Source organism: Corvus kubaryi, unplaced genomic scaffold (assembly GCF_017639235.1).
Source record: "Corvus kubaryi isolate FWS band 111438036 unplaced genomic scaffold, C.kubaryi_AGA036_p1.0 133, whole genome shotgun sequence".
NCBI lineage: Eukaryota > Metazoa > Chordata > Aves > Passeriformes > Corvidae > Corvus > Corvus kubaryi.
In genome coordinates, this window is record NW_024580667.1 from 29,469,135 (window position 1) to 29,486,845 (window position 17,711).

At 40.5% G+C, this 17,711-nt stretch overlaps 1 protein-coding gene across 10 annotated transcripts in view; it reads right to left on the reverse strand.

The window, feature by feature from the left end:
* The window catches only part of OCA2 (OCA2 melanosomal transmembrane protein), a 191,536-nt gene extending 176,644 nt beyond the window's left edge, over positions 1 to 14,892 (reverse strand). For 2 of the 10 annotated variants that reach the window (XM_042041227.1, XM_042041201.1), the window contains exons 1-2: positions 14,438 to 14,665; positions 14,262 to 14,321 (exon numbers count right to left, since the gene is read on the reverse strand). The gene's annotated coding sequence lies outside the window, so the exon portion shown is untranslated. Of the gene's footprint in view, positions 1 to 14,261; positions 14,676 to 14,751; positions 14,774 to 14,870 lie in introns of those variants that run through there. The other 8 variants (XM_042041210.1, XM_042041178.1, XM_042041185.1 and 5 more) reach the window with 7 other exon arrangements.
* Positions 14,893 to 17,711: the final 2,819 nt, after the last annotated feature.

The window sequence follows — 17,711 nt, forward strand, 5'->3', positions numbered from 1 at the left end:
TTAAGTCCAACGTGACATGACAGCCTTACACAACCAAAACCTTACTATCAACCAAGAGAGTAAGTGACAGCTAAACAGAGAGGGGAAGGAGATGTGCACCCACCTTTCCCTTTCTTTATTTATTCTTATAAGCTTTTTAGCCTCTAACTGTTTGGGTGGAAGTAAAAACATCCCACAGTGCCCTGGCTGTGGCGCAGAGGAGCACACCAGCTGCCAGCAAGTTGTCCTGAGCATGTGTGAGCACTGTGAACATCTTGTATCAGGGCAGACCTACAGACACAGACAGCTCTGGGCTTTTGAAAAGGTTGGATGAGTTTGTTTTATCTCTAGCTCTAGCCCTCCATCATCACACTATCCCTTTACCTATTGGAATATAGCCCCTGAAAAATATAATTTGCAGGTTATAGAGCTCAAGAGACGGCTGGAAGAAACTATTACCTTGCCGTGTGACAATTGGTGTCACTCTGCTCTTAGTCCCTATCCTTATATTCTGGAGATGATACCCTCTTCCCACTGTGGGACACAGGTGCAAATAAGGGGAAAGGAAATAAAACTGTAGGGCCTGACACTCACGCTAATGGCTTTACTCCAACCATGCAGTTAGAGCTAGATACATTTGCACTTACTCTAAATCCTATTTGCACAGTCAAAGTGGTGTAAATGAATGCTAGAGTTGGTGGGAATAAGGATTACTATCTTCAAAGAGATAAAATGATCTCTCTAAAGTTCACAGAATACAGATTTTTCTTTATCTGATACAATTTGGAAATCTTACCCTAGCAGTGATAAGAAAGTGGAAGACAATGACTAGATAATTTTTTGCATCCCGAAGTCTTTAATTTAATCATGGATCACTCTTCAGGAGATTTAAAAATATTATGTACTTTTCAAAGATATATATGAATCTCACATCAAACTATACTTTGATGTGAGATACTTGTCTCTTTTGCTTCATACACGATCATTGCTAGAGTATGGATAATTGTTAGACAAAATAGTCTTCTTTGGATTTATCAAAGTTCACAAAAATTTCCTCATAGCAGAAATAGTTCTGAGTTAACAGAGCAACAAAGAATTCTAAATAATTAACTTTTTCTGACAGCCAAGTAGTCAGTATTTTAAAACAAAATATCAGTTATTTGAAAGTAAATTGCATCTCTTTGATGCTTAGAATTGCAGCGCAACTGATGTATTGCTTAGTACCGTCCAAAATTCTTTGAAAGTGTTCATGAAATGTGTTGCACCCAAAATGATAAATCCTTTTTGTTTTGTTTTGGGGTTTTTTTTGTGGTACTTTAAAGGAGTCTGCAGGTAAACGCAGAATAATCTGATTACCAACAAAATTAATTAGTTTCTCATCTTTTCATTAAAGCCAAAAAGTTGGAGCTCTGGTTTAATTTCTAGAGCAGAGAATAATACGTGGCTAAACAAAACCAATACACGTGAAGAGGGGAAAAGCTGTCTACAATCTGTGAATGACTGATAAACATATGTAACTCATTTTTAAAAGAAAACATACCTTTGTTCCTTTCAAAATTTAAGGAAAAACAGTAACAACTGTTTAGCCCAAGTATTTCTGGAACCGGTGTGAGAAGTTTCTCTTTGAGAACGCAGACTCCTTTATTTAGGGTTACATGCCCCAAAATTCTTGAGATACCTTTGCTTAATGGTCAGAAATGTCATTTGAATTTTTATGGCTGTCAACTGTTTTTAAGGCAGCATCTGGGCCCATTCAGGGAAAATATCTCTGCAAACAGACCCATGCAAATAATAGGTCCAGGAACAAGGACTAAAGTCTATTTACAGAAAAAAAAAAGAAAAAAAAAAAAAAAAGCTATATAGCAAAGAGCTGTGGCCCTGCAAAATGGCCCAGCATTTAACAGACAAAGCAGGGCTACAATCTCCTGCACTACAAAGCAAAAGGACAAATACAATTCTTGAAGGTGTAGGCGGGTAAGAATTGAGATTGGCTTTTTCCCTCCATTAAGAATTTGTTACCTACCAAGTGCTGGGTAAAGTTCCAGGCCTCCCCTTTTGGGATAGAATTTGGAAGGAGGGAGGCAGTATAGTAATAAAAACCTCCATGAAAATAATTCAAGGGCTAGAGAAATGCCATGCCACAAGAGAGATTGAAGGTGTTCCATCTGTTCCCATTTTGGAAAGAAAAAAAAAGAAGATGGAGCAATGACTCCTTTACTGGGCCACCTTCCCAGAGACAAAATATCTGGTTCTAAAGGGCTCTTGAACTTAGTGGAAAAGGCATGACACAAAGAAAAGGCTGGAAGCTGAAGCCAAATAAATTCAAACAGGAGATACAGCCTGATTTTTATTACTTTTTTTTTTAAGTCATCACACTGATTAAGTGCTGAAACAAACTACTGAGGACAGCAGCCTGGCAGTGTCTCCTGGACTGCAGCTATCAGTGGGACATCTGCTTAGACAAGGCATGAATCTCAGTCCAACACCTGGAAAACTGGCTGAAATGTGCAAATGTGTGATAAGAATGTTAGAGACGGAGTCAAGATTCCCCCTCGAGCCCCAAAGGCTATGAAAGTCTAACTGTACAGATTTCCTTTCGGTTCACGATCTCAAATTCATTTGAGGTTAATTTTCCAGCTCAGGAAATAAATCAGTCTCAGTATCAACTGGAATTTGGTTTTTTAGACCTTGGCTTTGCAGATTTTTGATAGCGATGAGGGAAAACAGAAATGGTTATCACAGTAGAGAAAAGTCGTTTCAAAAATCCTTGCGGTAATCTGTTCCTTTTGGACCTATAGAGCCTTAGGAGGCTTAGGTGAAAAAAAAAGCATCTAGTTATTGAGATTTTCTTTTTACGTTTTCATGTTTTAAAAGCAATGCTTTTGCCAGCAATTTTCATTGAATACTGTTATTTATAGAGCCACTCAGCAATGAAGTAGGAAGCTGTAATCACATTCTACATGTTTCGGCAGCCCTTGAGATGGGCTGAATGTCTGAGAGGTACTGTATTCAGACTATCGTTTTTCCCTTTCTTAATAATAATAAAAAAAAAGATAATAAAAATCTGTCTTCAGAATTTCTCTATAAAAGGGGAGAACTCATTAGCTGAGAGACACACAAAATGCAGAGAGCTTATTATTCGTTTGTGATGAAGATACCAAGTTTAGCCAGACATTGTATTTCAATTGGATTTTCCAGCAGTAAAAGCAAAATGAACCCTCCAAGGGAGGAGAGGAATGACTCTGCTTTTTCGTTTTGAGCCCCTGTGGCCAGAAGGATGTCTCTGGGTCTTTGATCCCCATGATTTCAGCCCCAGTGGATCAGCTCGTTCACCCTCCCTGTAGAGGAGGAAGCCCTGCTGCTGCTGCTGCTGCTGCTGCTGCTGCTGAATGCTGGTGTCCTGCAGCCTCCCCTCCCACCCCCAGGCTGATGAACCAGCAGAAATGCCTTCCAATAGGTCATGCCAGAGAGGGACTTAGTTATGTGCTCCTCTTGTCAGCCCAACTCTTGTTTCAAAACTGAAAGGCCTCAGGCCCTGTTTCTCTTGGGAAGCTGCTAAAAGGGACCCTTGTGCCCAAGGGGATTTCCCTGGGCTTGGTGGGACCCTCAGGCATAAGTGCCTGGGCAGCCTCTCTTGTCCAGGTGGGGTACCACCCAGCACCCACAGGTGCACAGATGCTGTACTGCAGCTCAAGTAGGGCCTGCCCAACAGCCTTGCAGAGGATGTCACTGACTCATGCTGTGGTTTTAATTCTCTGCGTGGCATAATAAGGGGTTCTAGAAAACCAACGTAGGGTGGCTTTTCTTCCACTCAGAGTATGGGTAAAAAGCTCATGGCAATCTGCTTTCTCATGTAACTTTAACGTCTTTTGCCCTTTCAAAGACATAGACAATGAGATCAAGTGTTCCCTCAGCAAGTTTGCAGATGGCACAAAGTTGAGCAGTGCAGGTAATGCAACAAAAGGAAGAGATGTCATCCGGGGGAACCTGGGCAAAGCTTGAGAAGTGGGCCGTAAGAACATCGTGAATTTCAACTAGTCCAAGTGTAAGGTGCTGCACCTAGATCCGAGCAGTCCCAGATGTGAGGACAGACTGCGAGAAGAAGTCATTGAGAGCAGCCCTGTAGAGAAGGACTTGCAGGTTCTGGTGGACAAAAAGCTGGACATGACCCAGCAATGTGCACTTGCAACCCAGAAAGCCAATTGTGTCCTGGGCTGCATCAAAATCAGCATGGCCAGCAGGGCAAGGGAGGTGATTCTGCCCCTCTGCTCTGCTCTGGTGTGATCCCAGCTGGAGTGCTGTGCCCAGCTCTGGGGTACCCAGGACAAGACAGACATGGATGTGTTGGAGCAAGTCCAGAGAAAGCCACAAAAATGATCAGAGGAGCAGCTCTCCTCTGAAGACAGTCTGAAAAAGTTGGGGTTGTTCAGCCTGGAGAAGACTTTGGAGAGGCCTTATAGCACCTTCCGCTACTTAAAGGGAGGTTATAAAATGGAGAGGGACTTTTTACACATGATAGAGACAGGACAAGGGAGAATGGTTTTACACTAAAACCACTAAGCTTCATTGTGTTTTCTGCATGTGTGCAAATGAATTGGTTTGATATTATTTAATTTGGACTGTTTAGGTTAGTGAAGCTGCAGCATGTATGTCATGACAGAGTTGAGTCTCAAGCCCGCTTATGCTATAAACAATAAGGTAAGAAAGAGATGCAAAGAGGTGCTATGAGGAACAGGGAGAGGGAATGGAGAAAAAAGAGTGACTGCTGACATCCTCAATCATATAATCTTCAGTAAATGCAGGAGTTTCATCAGGATCTTATTGGACATGGCACTCAGGATGATTTCCTTACCACTTACCTTACCAAATACACTCTAGCACTTGAACAGCCAAGAAAAGGACCAAGTATGAAATCAGATGTACAGAAAATGTTAGCAGAATAGTGTATTCTCATTACATTAATGACAACACAACCTTTATAAAGATACACACTCTGACATTATAACCTTCACATATTGGGCACATATGGGTGATAGAATGTGGGTACAGAACACCAAAGATGTCCCATGCTGGCTGGGAAGACATGACCAAGTGATGCACAAATTTGTACTTACCTGCTGAGAATTTCCTTGAAAACAGAAAAAGGAGTGTATGAGTGTCTTCTGATACACCAGCTCCCTGCTCAACATCAAACCAAGTTAGGTGTGATTGTATGTTAAGTTGTTCTAGTTTTTTGATGACCAGTTCCATTTAGATTATTGAGAGACTTTCTGGCCTCTAGCTAAAGCATCCAGTGCCACTGCAAAGGAAAGTTTGCCTGGTTTCAGGGTTTCAGAGACTTTGGTATTTAATCAGGAGTTGAAACCTCAACTGCATTTGAGTGCATCACAAACAGAGAGTGTAACACAGAAGCAAAAAACTGATGTCAACAAGGCCAAAGAGAGATATTGGACAACTGACCTAGTAAGAAGAGAAGTACACCATTTGTTCTGGGCTGGAAAAACACCAGGGGGAGTCAGGAACAGAAGCACATTACAATATCTCATATATCACATTGCACCGGCTTTATTGTTCCAAATAGTATAAAAGAAGACAAAAGTACTCCCTGAGCCATCTGTGACTACAGTTGTGTTAGTAATTGGTGTGGCACAGTAGGAATGAATCTGTAGGGTGAAGGACTGGTGCTGAAGACCTAAATTGTACACTATTTACGTCTCAGAAGGCTTTAATGTAGACTGGCCCTTGTGTGGTCCCATGGACCCAGCAGCAGTGAGAGCACATCTCTTGGTTAAATCTCAGCTGAAAGTAAAGTTTGTGCACTGTGATACTGTTCCCCTACACAAATTAAAGCACAGCACAGGGAGGTGCTGTGGAGGTTTGGTTCAGACACACACTTCTAATCCACCTTCCAGTGTGCCCAGCAGGACTGGAACTGGCATCCACGAGTAGTCATAGAAAATGGAGGAAAGGAAAATGTGTGAAAAATTAGCACCCACATCCCAAAGAGAAAAATCTACAAAGACAAACTTGCAACTATAGATACCACTAGTTAAGAACTCCTGAATAACTGTCCTCAAGGATGGATTGAGACAAGTCATCCTGTCCAACCTGGCAGATCCAGATAGAAGTGCCATGGATGGTGTGAAAAAGTTCACTGCTTAGTGGGTTTGGGGAGCTAACAAGGACAATGCACAAAAAACATGAAGGATAAAAAAAAGAAAATTCTTTACTACATGGTACTTTGAAAAAACCCACATTAGATTATTCATTGATATCAAAGCCCATAATGTTCGTTGAAATTACTCAGATTCCTCCTTGAGAAGATGATGTTACAGCATTGTACAACACTCAGGAGGAAAGGAATGCTCCCTAACAGCCTGACATGAAATGCTAACACATCACAGGTCACCAAGGTTACAGCCATAGAGCAAAAGCCCTTAGATTCTTGAATAAGAGTTCTAACTGTAAGTGGTTGTGTGTGATTGTTATATCTATTTTTTTTCAAAGATGCTTCTCTGAGTCTAAATTCACAATTTCTTGTTTTAAACTCCATTCATTTTCTGGTTTTTTATTTTTACTCAGCTAGGAAAATTGCTTGGAGGCAGGCAGAAGCATGATACACTAGCTGCTGCCCAAACTTGCATATGAACTTAAAAGCCTGCAGCTGAACAAAACAACAAATACACAATGACACAAGAAACTCTCCTTTCATTCCTTTCCTCCATTGAAATAGTTGCAAAAATATTTCTACTCCAGAACATGTACATTAGATTGGAAGACAGTCATTAGGATACATGATCTGTGAGGATGCAGCGTGTGGAGGAAGAACCACAGCACTGCTGCCAAAATGCAGGAAGATTAAAGTTAAGGCTCTACTCAGCAAATCTGCTCATAGACATCTAAGGCCATACTTAGGGACTGACCATCCCAGAATAGCTCAGAGCTACATCCCCTCTGCCCTAAATCTCATGTCCTGCCTTCCCCAGTCTACAAAGTCTTGTAGCTCCTGACCAGGTAGCTTTGTTCTCTGCAGTCCCTGTTGGACTTCCAGGGCAAGAACATGTCCAGACACCTGCTGAACCCGTGAAAATACCAACTATCCACAACTTCCTGCTGCAAGGAGCTCCTGACCCATGACACTTCATTGTAAGTGGTATTTTATTAGAATAAGGTTTTTCCTAGACAACTGCAAATATTCTGGTTAAAAACAAACTGAAAGAAAGACTCTAAAGTATCAGGAAGACCAAGGGTTCATTGGAAATACGGGGAAGCTGGGTTAAAATCTCTGGTCTAAAACTAGATTTGTGTTTGAATGTCCCACCAGACCAGCATTTGACTTGATGTTGGATAGTCTACTGCTAATACGTACCAGTACAAGCTGTTTGAGCTATACCAGTTTCTGCAAACTGGTTGACCATACCATTTCTGTTTATGTCTTGGTTCAGAGAAAAGGACACTTGTCAGCCTGTGGTTATGGCACTAATTTCCTGTGGGTAAGATGAAGCTTGAAATTTCTTTCTTCCCTGTTTGTGTATCTCAAGGCCTAGCTCAGCACAACCACCAGACTGTCCTTCAGGGAATCTTCATGGTGCCTCCTATTTCTGAATTCTTTATTTCATCTCGACACCAATGGCAAATGTTTCTGAAGTGTCACAGTGTCTGAGGACCAGGAACCTAATCCCCTGTCTCAAAGGGTTTAGGCAGAAACACGTGTCCCCTTATCAATTCACAAGGTCAGTTTTCAAAGCTAATACAGGTTCTTATTTTATCAAGAAACTCCTGAAAAATTTATTCTTCACCCCATCTCCACAAGCCACCACGTGAAACTATACCACAGGCATGCCAGGCAAGGGCCAGACACCATCACACGCGAGAACAGTCAGAGCACTTGGCTGACTGATGCTCACCCCCCTCAGCTGACCAGCCAGACTGTTATGTAAAATTCCTCAGAGAGCAGCGAGGCATTCCTGGTCAGACACCAACAGTGTGAGGAGAAGCTGGATGCAATAGCTGCTGTGGGAGGATGTGGGAATCTACAAACAGACCCCTACTTCCCCACATGCTTACTGAAACCTCCCCTGGTTCCCTGTCCTGCCAGAGCCTCCCTCAGGCTGCTGCATGAAGAGCCATTTGTGGGCAGTGAGTTTGTCCAGCTCAGATAAAAGATAACTGTCCACCGCTGGCTATAGTTGAGCACTTTCTTTTCTGTGCTTCTGAGCTTCTTCGTGTAACACTCCAGGAAAAAGAATTTAAATGAGAAATTATATCTGCTGGGTGATACACAGGTTTCTATATTAAACTAGCCCCATTCAGTGCACTACGAAATTTTAAAGTGAAGCAAGGGCATACAACCACAAGACTGCCAAATTTGAAAAAAAAAATAAGAGAAAAAAAGTATTAGCAGTTATAAAAGCAAGTATAAAACACCAGCACAAAAAAAAAAAAAAAAAAGAAACAAAAAAAACTAAGGGGCTCTTTCTTTCAACAGATTTTAAGAGGCTGAGCCTATTGTTGAAAAAATCAGGTCCTTGACCATGTTTGAGGATATTTAAGGCTCTCCCAATAAATTTTCATGTGCCTATTAGAGAGTGTGTTCAGCTGCCTCATTTTTTACAGAAGCGCTACTGAGGTGTCTCTGGCTTTCCCTACCTCGCCAATTTTCAGAAGCTTTAGCTTTGAGGCACTCAGCTGTCTGTCCATATATATTCCAAGGCTAATTTGTGGGGTTTTTTCCAACTGCAGTGATATTTGTATTCAAAGAGCTGTAATTAACCCCTGGCCATTCACAACTGGCAGGTAAAATTCTACCTGCTACTGGCGAGACAGAGCAAGAAAGATTAATTACCCAATAAGGAAATTAGAAGATAATTAACAGAGATTTGCAAAGATACATTTTGTCCTTGAAAAGGTAAAAGAGAACGTATTGCTGGAGCTACCAAACAGGTAGAAACCATTTTTGCTCTAAACAGCCCCTTAACCACAAATCTTCTTGTATTCATTTCTAAATACAAATGGCAAATATTCAGAAGTGCTTTGAGTGAACATTACTGATGATGAACACTGCTGATGATAAGCGATACTGCTTTGACAAATATTTCTGCCTCCAGAGCTCTGATTAGACTGATCAAAGCAAATTTCTAAATTACTCATGTATCATGAGATCTCCACAGTTTTGTGGAATTTATGGCACCTGAATTGTACAAGGAACTAAAACTAGAGATCAAAATTAACAGACACAGCTTGTAAAGATAAAGCACTAGAGACAGGCATGCAAACACTAAAATGGCTTCTTCATAATCATACAATTATTGGATGCTGTCTCTACAGATGAAGAAATATTGCCTTAATTATGCTTATGCCTACAGACTATGATTAATGTCTGATTTAAGAGAGGCTGTAGTTTAAGAGCAGTAGTAGTTTGTCAGCTAGATCCTGAACAGTTGCATCATCTCTCCAATTTATACGTAGCGTATCTTTTGGCATTTTTCACCTTGTACCTGCTCTGTTACCAAGAAAATGGAAAAATCTCAAATATTTCTTATGCTTGTGTTATGAACTAAATATAGTTTTCACAAAGCAGTTTACCCAATACAGCTGTTCTGATCAAAAAGCAAATTGCAAACTTATAAAACTAAAGTCATAACAAAAATGCATTTCTAGGATAAGCAATTACAAAATGCTGTATTTCTTTACTTCTCTGAAAGAGAACCTCTTTCAGAGGAAAAATCACCCATAAATGCCCTTTGAGGGTGTTCAAGAAAGACTGGTGCCAAATGTCACACTTACATTTCTGCTTTGATTTAGTTTCACACAAACCAGTAAACTTCCCAGCACCCCCACTAAAGCAGCTCCCTCATGGTGCAGCTGGAACTGCTCTTCGCTGCACTCACCCTGCTGCGGCTCCTCGCAGAGCACAAAATACATCCCAGCTGTGTCTCTCACCCTATGAGACAGCTGCTTCCCTGCACAGTAATTAACAAATCCATGATAATAACAAATCCACAAATCCAAAAGTCATGTAACTGTATTGGCTTGTTGACACTGGACTGGGATGAAAATGTATATTTCAAGTCCTCCTGGTCTCAGATAAAAAAATAAGATTTTTAACAAATTATCACATGAACAATAGAAAAGAAAGTATTACACAATTTGATTCAAAGCCTGAGAGCAGAGCAAGCCTCTGGTTTTGGGTCAACCTGGGAGCACCCCAGCATGAGCAAGTCCCTCTCCTTTATACTTGACTAAACATTTCTCAGAAGTCACTATATCAGCTGGGGAAAAGCAATGGCACCACTTCTAATCCTGCTAGAAAAGAGTGCCCTGTAGGCCACCTCTGTGAGGCTGCTGAGAACTGCAGCCCAGCTGTGGCATTAGCTGAATGAGGCTCTACCTCATTTCCCAAATCCAAATCTCTGGTGGCTCAGCTGCAAGCTGCAGCACCACAGCAATATCAACAGAAAGCAGGTTTATTGGGTCTGAGCAGAATTCAATAGCTGGGAACCAGTGGGGGAACAAAAAAACAAAACAAAAACAAAAGGAAACCATCCCTGCTGTCCCTTTGTGTGAAGCAACCAGAAAGACCATAGACCAGTCTATTAAAAAAGAATAATCAGTGCTGTTGTCAATTTAGAAGTTGCAAGTTGTAAGACTCATTATTCCAAGATTCTTTATTTAATTAGAAAAGGAATGTAGCAGATGCGTTCTCTATGTTACATTAAACTAATAATTGAAATGATATGTGTAAAAGAGGTGAAGTTTTCTGCTACAAGCACTTGATGTCAGAGGAGAGAAATGGTTAGAGGAGACTTCAAGCGTGGCATCCACAGAGTGTGCTGGCAGTGCTATAGATCAAATAAATGCAACAATAATTACCCCTCCCAAAAGAGTAAAAATTTGCATGAGTTTATGCAAATTCGCAAAGGCAATGAGCATCAAATGAGGCCTCTACAGTGCTGAGCCAACTGACGCTGCAAGCTTCTGAAGTGACATATCACCATGAAAGGCCATCTGCTGTCAAGGGGTGGAGGGGGAGAGGGGTGGTGGAGATGGCTAGGGAATGGCAAGCATACTAAAAAAACCTGTGGAGGACAGATGTCTCCATGCCCTCCTTTGTCCTGTGTCATGTACCTAAGGAGAGGCTTTTATGAAACTTCAATAGCCCCCCTGGACCTTTTGCACTTTCAGATGCTCCATTTTAAAAGCCATCTTCTCTGACAGAGAAGTCCAGAGCCCCAGAAATCCCCACTGTGGCGGTTGCTACCAATTATCAAGGACTCCTCTTCAGTACCTGTTTTATTCTTATATATAGCACAGACCTGGTACATAAACCCATTGAATGCTGCAGAAGGATTTTTGCCAGCCTACAACTTCTTTTGATTGGTGCCATGAAGATGCTTTCAAAACAAGCTGATGCGTGCAAGAAAAAGTCATTCATCAACCAGAAGATACTGTACCCTGCATGGAAGCATCCATTCGTTTGCTGAACAGGAACACAACTTTTATTTCATTCCAGGCTATCTTTACTCATTGAAAAAGACACCCCTTTCTCTGCTCTCTTTGATAGAAGAATGATGGGTGCAGTCATATTTCTGCAAGACATGCAATTTTTTCAACAAGGCCACCGGATCAGGGCTAAAGCATGGAAAACATAAAAACCCAGATGTTGGTTTATGGCTGAATACATTTTTATGGTCAACATATCTTAGACTGAATGGATGGTTTTGACAACAACTATGCAGCTTTTTTACTCGACACTGAACAGTTTTTCTTTTTTCAGGCAAATTAAAATATCAGTGCGTTCACTCCTCTTTTCTGTTTGATCTGTTCCTAACTGGACACAGAGATTTTAAAGCAACTGATGATCCTACAGTGACCACATTAAAAAAAGTAAACATCTGCCAACCATTACCACAAAGCTTTCTGAGGCTTCTGAGATAATGTTCAACTTGTCCCTGCTCAGAGCAATGACGCATAGAGTGTGCCTGTTGGAAACAGCAGGGTTATTGCAGTGTTCTGTCTCCTTTGCCCAAAAATTGTAGAAAAGCTCATCTAACCTTTGCCACACAGATTTCAGCAATTTTCTTTTCTAAGTAGGACAGGCTGACAGGGTTTTGTAAAGCTCTTACAGAAGAAACCAGGTCATCACTGTATTGATAGGCAAACTTCATTGCACTATCAACACATGTCAAGAACAATATTAACTCTTGTCTCAGTTCCAATTTTCCCCCTTTGTTTTTAATTGAATGAAATAAGCAGAAATTAATACAGTTCCTACCTTTTTGCTAAAAAATATACTGGCTATGTGGCTATTCTAAAAAAATGTACAAAAGTAATTTAGCAAAATCCCAGCAGTTTAATCTATTATGTGAAAGAGCAATGGCCAAATCTTAACAATATGAGCCTGAAGGCTTTCTGCTGTAACAGGATTTAGCAATAACTTTTAATTGGCAGTTCAAAGTTAATCCACAAGGGAAAATGTGATCTGGCAAAAGCACTCACTCACAGAATGAAAAAAAAAAAAGAAAAAAAAACCAACCCACAACTGTGGGATTTTTTTCCTTAGTAATTTTGCAGCTATTGTTATTGGGAGGCATTATAGAAATAATTGCTGCCTTGTCTCAGTCTAACAAGGCTCTTCTTCTGTGACACATTTTATTCCTTCTGTACTTAATTTCTCTACCAATGAAAAAGAGGGCAAAAGTTTAATTTTTTCAGTTCTCATAGTGTATATATATATATATATATATATTTATAGATATATATAGCTTTATTTAACATACCTTCTGAAGGAAAAATCATAAACAAATCCCTTAGACTAATATTCTTCTCTTCCTTTTTTCTCCCTTGACATCAGGCCACAAGCCTGAATTTTTTTTGTTTCTACTCAAACAGCATCTAAAATGTTTGCAGTGAGGAACCACTTCTCCTCCTACATTTAGCCTAGCAAAAGCCCATAACAGACAACTTTTCTGGATCGTACTCACTGGGATCTGTTCAGCTCTAAATTTCAGCAATTCTGCCATCCGTGGTTTGTCTTCTTCATTCCAGTGAAGTTTCAGACTAACTCATGGTGTCCTTCTTAACAAAGACAACATAAGGGCGCCTCAAGAGAGAACTGTTGAGGTCCAAACCAGCCTCCCACCATTCGACCAAATTCTGCATTGGAAGCTGAGCTTTTGGCAGCTTATGGCAGTTGCCCTCATGGAAATACTAGGAATTCTGATGGCAGCATGTGAGAAGACCAACTATTTTTGTGAGAGTTCAGAAAGCAAATAAGTGTCTGTGTTCCATCTATGACTGTATTAAGAAATACAGAATGTTTCCTACATGTTAGCTGAACAACTCTCGAAAGTTGCAGCTCTTCAACATCTATTTCATATGAGTTATAGATTTTATTTTGAAAAAATATACATACAAACATTCCCCATAAAATAGTTTATAACTACATTTAAGTGACTGATCCCCTGACTTCTCACCTTAAGTTTCATTGAAAAGCAAACATCCACAGCTAATTTGTAAAACCTCAAGCTCTGGGGAAGTAGGGCAGTTTTACCCTCTTACACTTTCAGCCAAAGCAGGGCTGAGCAGAACAGACCAGCCCATTGTTGGTCTGCAGACTGCTCCCTTGCTGGCAAACTACTTCAGCAAGGTGACTGGAAAAATCACAACAGCTTGTCACAAATACAGCCAACATGAGTAAAATCCATGAAAAGGAATACTTCAGAAAAGTGATTCAATTTTTATTAAGTCATTGTACCTGAGAGATGCATTCATCCACATCAATGTGTTATCTCCAAACACAGATCTAAATAAAGTTTTTAAACATGAAGCTTCATGTTTTACAGAACATCTAGTCCAAAAACTAAGCCTGAACTTCTTCTCTTATACATAAATTGAGTAGGAAGGGTAACAATGATATATATGAACAATAGCAAGAAGTTTGAGTCCCTAAAGAATCTGCTATCTAAAATAAATTAAAACAATCTTTTAAATATTAAATATCCTAGGAAAGGTTAATTTTTGAGACAATGTAAAGGTGAATAGGAACACAACTAAAACAAATTTGAATATAACATATACTCCATGTGTCTCATTGATGTTTTAAAATACTGAACACTAAGGTACACATAAATCCTGTCCAGAGACCCTGCACTAATTGCAAAGTTTGATCAACTTTTAACATGAAATATTTCATTGCACATATTAACAGTTATCCTCACAAAATAACAGAACTGCATTAAACTAGTCTAGGAAACATTTCATGTAGAAAAATTGCATTTTACCTGCTCTTCTGAAGAATTCTTGAAGAGTTTCTTTTGTTTGGAAAGAAAAACCTAAAAAAACTAAAAAAAAAAAAAAAAAAGATGCACAGATGTCAAAAATAAAAGACTTGGTTCAGCTGAGGGAGGAGGGAGATGCCCCTCACTTTCTGAAAAGAGAGTTTATTTGAGTAAATGACTTTGTCACTGTGGAATCCATCTCAGTTCTTTGTAGTAAGCATCTCTGGATGGGGAGAGAGTGACATTGCATTCTCTGCACACTCATAAATGAAGCAGGAATTCCCAGATTTGCCATCATGTGATTTCAGTGAGGAACTAGAACTCGACTTTCTCCCAGCACCCGTTACTCTCTGCCCAAACACAGCTCTTCCAAAGCCTGAGATGGCCGTAACAAGTGGCAAAGAGAGAAAGAGCACACAAATCATATTAGCTTCACTGAGCAGACACTAAGACACTTTAGACAGGAAGCAGGAGGAGAACAGAGCAGACGTACCATTATTAGACTGCCACAGAAGTTATAAAAGAACAGATTTAGCGATTCACACTAGGAAAAACTGGGCATATTGGGGAGGGGTGGGGTGGTGGGGTGAGATTTAAGGGAGGGAAATTCACCTTTTCAGCCATCAGAAATTACTAACAAGATTATCCTGACAATCACTCATCCTCGTTCTTTATACCGGAATTTCAAAGGTTTACAAATGCCACTGCAGTACTCAGTGGTATGATAATTAAGCACTACATCAGGCAAACTCTTTGTGCCTCTATCAGACAAAAACGGATAAAAGATAACATAATCTACACTCTACATATAGTATATGCCAACTGGAGAAACAGATGCTACATTAATTTCATGGCTACAAGCAAAATAGCTCAAAGGAAAATAATGCAACATTTATTCTTCACAAAGAGAATTATGCTATTGACATTTTGCCCTGAACAACTGCATGTTATTAAACAGCAAGGATGGTTTCTGCTAGCTGAGCCTTCCTAAAGAAGCAATTGTTACTGAAATATGAGTAACCATTTTTGACCTTCTAATACTGAAATATGAGATGAACACTTCCAGCTCCCTCAGGATTATCCATAAGGTCATCAGTAGTTATCTCCAATGTTCTCATTTCATGAGCATCATGCATGTACATCCATGGCTTGTCTCCCTTGCTTCTGGGGAGAGCCGCTTACTACAGGAGTCTGATGAAAGAGTGCGATAAGGTGGACCATTGTGCATTTTCTGTTAAAGAGTTCCATTTGTGCTGGAGGTAGTTAATCCTCCAAAAGTGTGTTTTTCAAAGCTTTTTTTCCTTCTGTTTTATTTTTTTCCCATGGGCTGTAGAGTACATGCAATAGATGCTCTTTTATCGTAAAACAGGTTCCAGTTTAATCTGATTGTCTACAAACAACAAGGTGACAATAACTTAAGATATAGGAATTTATTTACACTCCTGTAACTCAAGAAGTACCTGTTCATGTTTTGTGAAGGCAAATCAATTTATACCTATCTCCATTATCACAGTTCAACAACCCCCTGACTGCAGTAGTGTGGCAATAAATCTGCCAGCATGAGAAAGATCTTTTTAATCACAGAAAATATATATTCCATGAAAACATTAATTTACAGGTGTCCTCCCATCCAATTTTATGCATACAAGTAAAACCAGTTCTTCTTTCAAAGATTCTTCTGATACAAAGAAAAAAAGCCATGGTTGAGGACCCCAGAGCTGGAGATGCTGTAAAAACACAGAAAAAGATGAAGCGTCCCTCTTCACAGATCATGTGAAATGCATGAAATGCAAGAAGATAGCACAGTAAGGAGCAAGTAAGACATCACTGATTGGTATAGTAATTGTAGGATTTCCAGACGGCACACATCAAAGGGATACAGATCGTTCTATTTGCTGTGAGAGTTCACCAAACAGCCATCACCCCACGTAACCCACACTCCATTAAGACTTGTGCTACATCACTGAGTTAGCCATGATAACAGTGGAAGGCCAGGCAGAAGTCCAGAGAATTAGTTAGAGGATGCCACACACACAGTGGAGCTGGCAGAAAAACTCTAATTTAGTGGCAGGTTATTGGCATGTGCAATACTGTGGCCTTTACTACGCTCGTAGTAAACATTTGTGATAATTCTCATTCATTCCAGGAATACACTGGAATTGTGAAAGCCAGGGACACAGTGTTGTTAGATGTCCTTATATTGCTAGAAAAAAATATTTTTCTTCTCTAATTCTATTTGTAAATTTAAGTAAAAAAGCAAAGAAGCATTATATATTCATACTATACAAAGTGGTGCTTGCTGCTGATGTCCCAAATGGAAGGAACATCATGCCTTGCGCTTGCAGAATATGCAATGGGAAAAAAAAGATGCAAAAATTACTAGTTAATTATAAAATCGCATCTAGAAAAGACTGCGAAGAGAAAGCAGTGATGTTGCTCATTTGATTTAGGATTTTAAGTCTGTAAGTCTGTAGAGTGTAACAGGAGCTAACTGGGGTCTGGATTCAAGCTGATCATTTTTGTAATACCAAGTTCTTAATTATCTTGGTTTCCACAGAACTAACCAGAGCTGTGTGGCGAACCAGGCTTGGTTCTGTTTGTCTGTCTTTTCAAAGCAAAAATGGGGGCTCCAGCACCCCCTATCAAGGTTTTTATGGAGAAAATTCTGGGGTTTAAGTTAAGAGAGAGAGAGAGAGAGAAATAGATATAGATAGATAGATAGATAGACAGATAAATAGATAGATAAATAGATAAGACCATAGTCTGTGAATTCTAAACAAGCCCCTGCTAGAGGTGAAGGAAGGACTCATTTTTTAGTAGGGAGTAAGTGCCTGAAAACAGGATGGCTGTTGTGTGAAACTACAGAGCTCAGACCAACACAGAGGAGCTTTCGCATTCCTGATGGACTTTCCAGGCGGGAGCGCTGCCTGCCCAGCCCCGGGGCGGGGGCGGAGGGGCCGGCAGGAAAGCCCAGCAGCAGTGCCTGCCCCGCGGGAAGGAGCGACTCCTACACCCACCGTCCCATCACTCCCACCGTGCCGCCCCTGCGGTGTGAAAAACTGGGTGGGCGAGCAGCCGGGCTCTCCTGAGCTGTAAGTAACGACCGACACCTCTAAGAGACAAATTATCCCAGCCTGCCGTAGGGAGGGGTGCCTTCTGGCAAACTTTACATGGCTACACTAAAGTCACAGGTCTAAACTCCCAGTTGTAGTCCCTGGACATGAAAGACGAGTACAGTCAGCAGTCTAAGAAGGGACACCCTGACCACGGCCAGCTGTCCACTGCGGGATGAGATTAAAAACTTTCCAGACTGTATCAGCTTTATTAAATAAGCCTCCACTCCCTAAATGTGGAGAATAGACACTGAGTTCACAGATGGTGACCTTCAATTTAGACATCTAGATATAGCAGGGATGAAGCCTTGAGGGACACAGTTGAGCATTCTTCCACAGG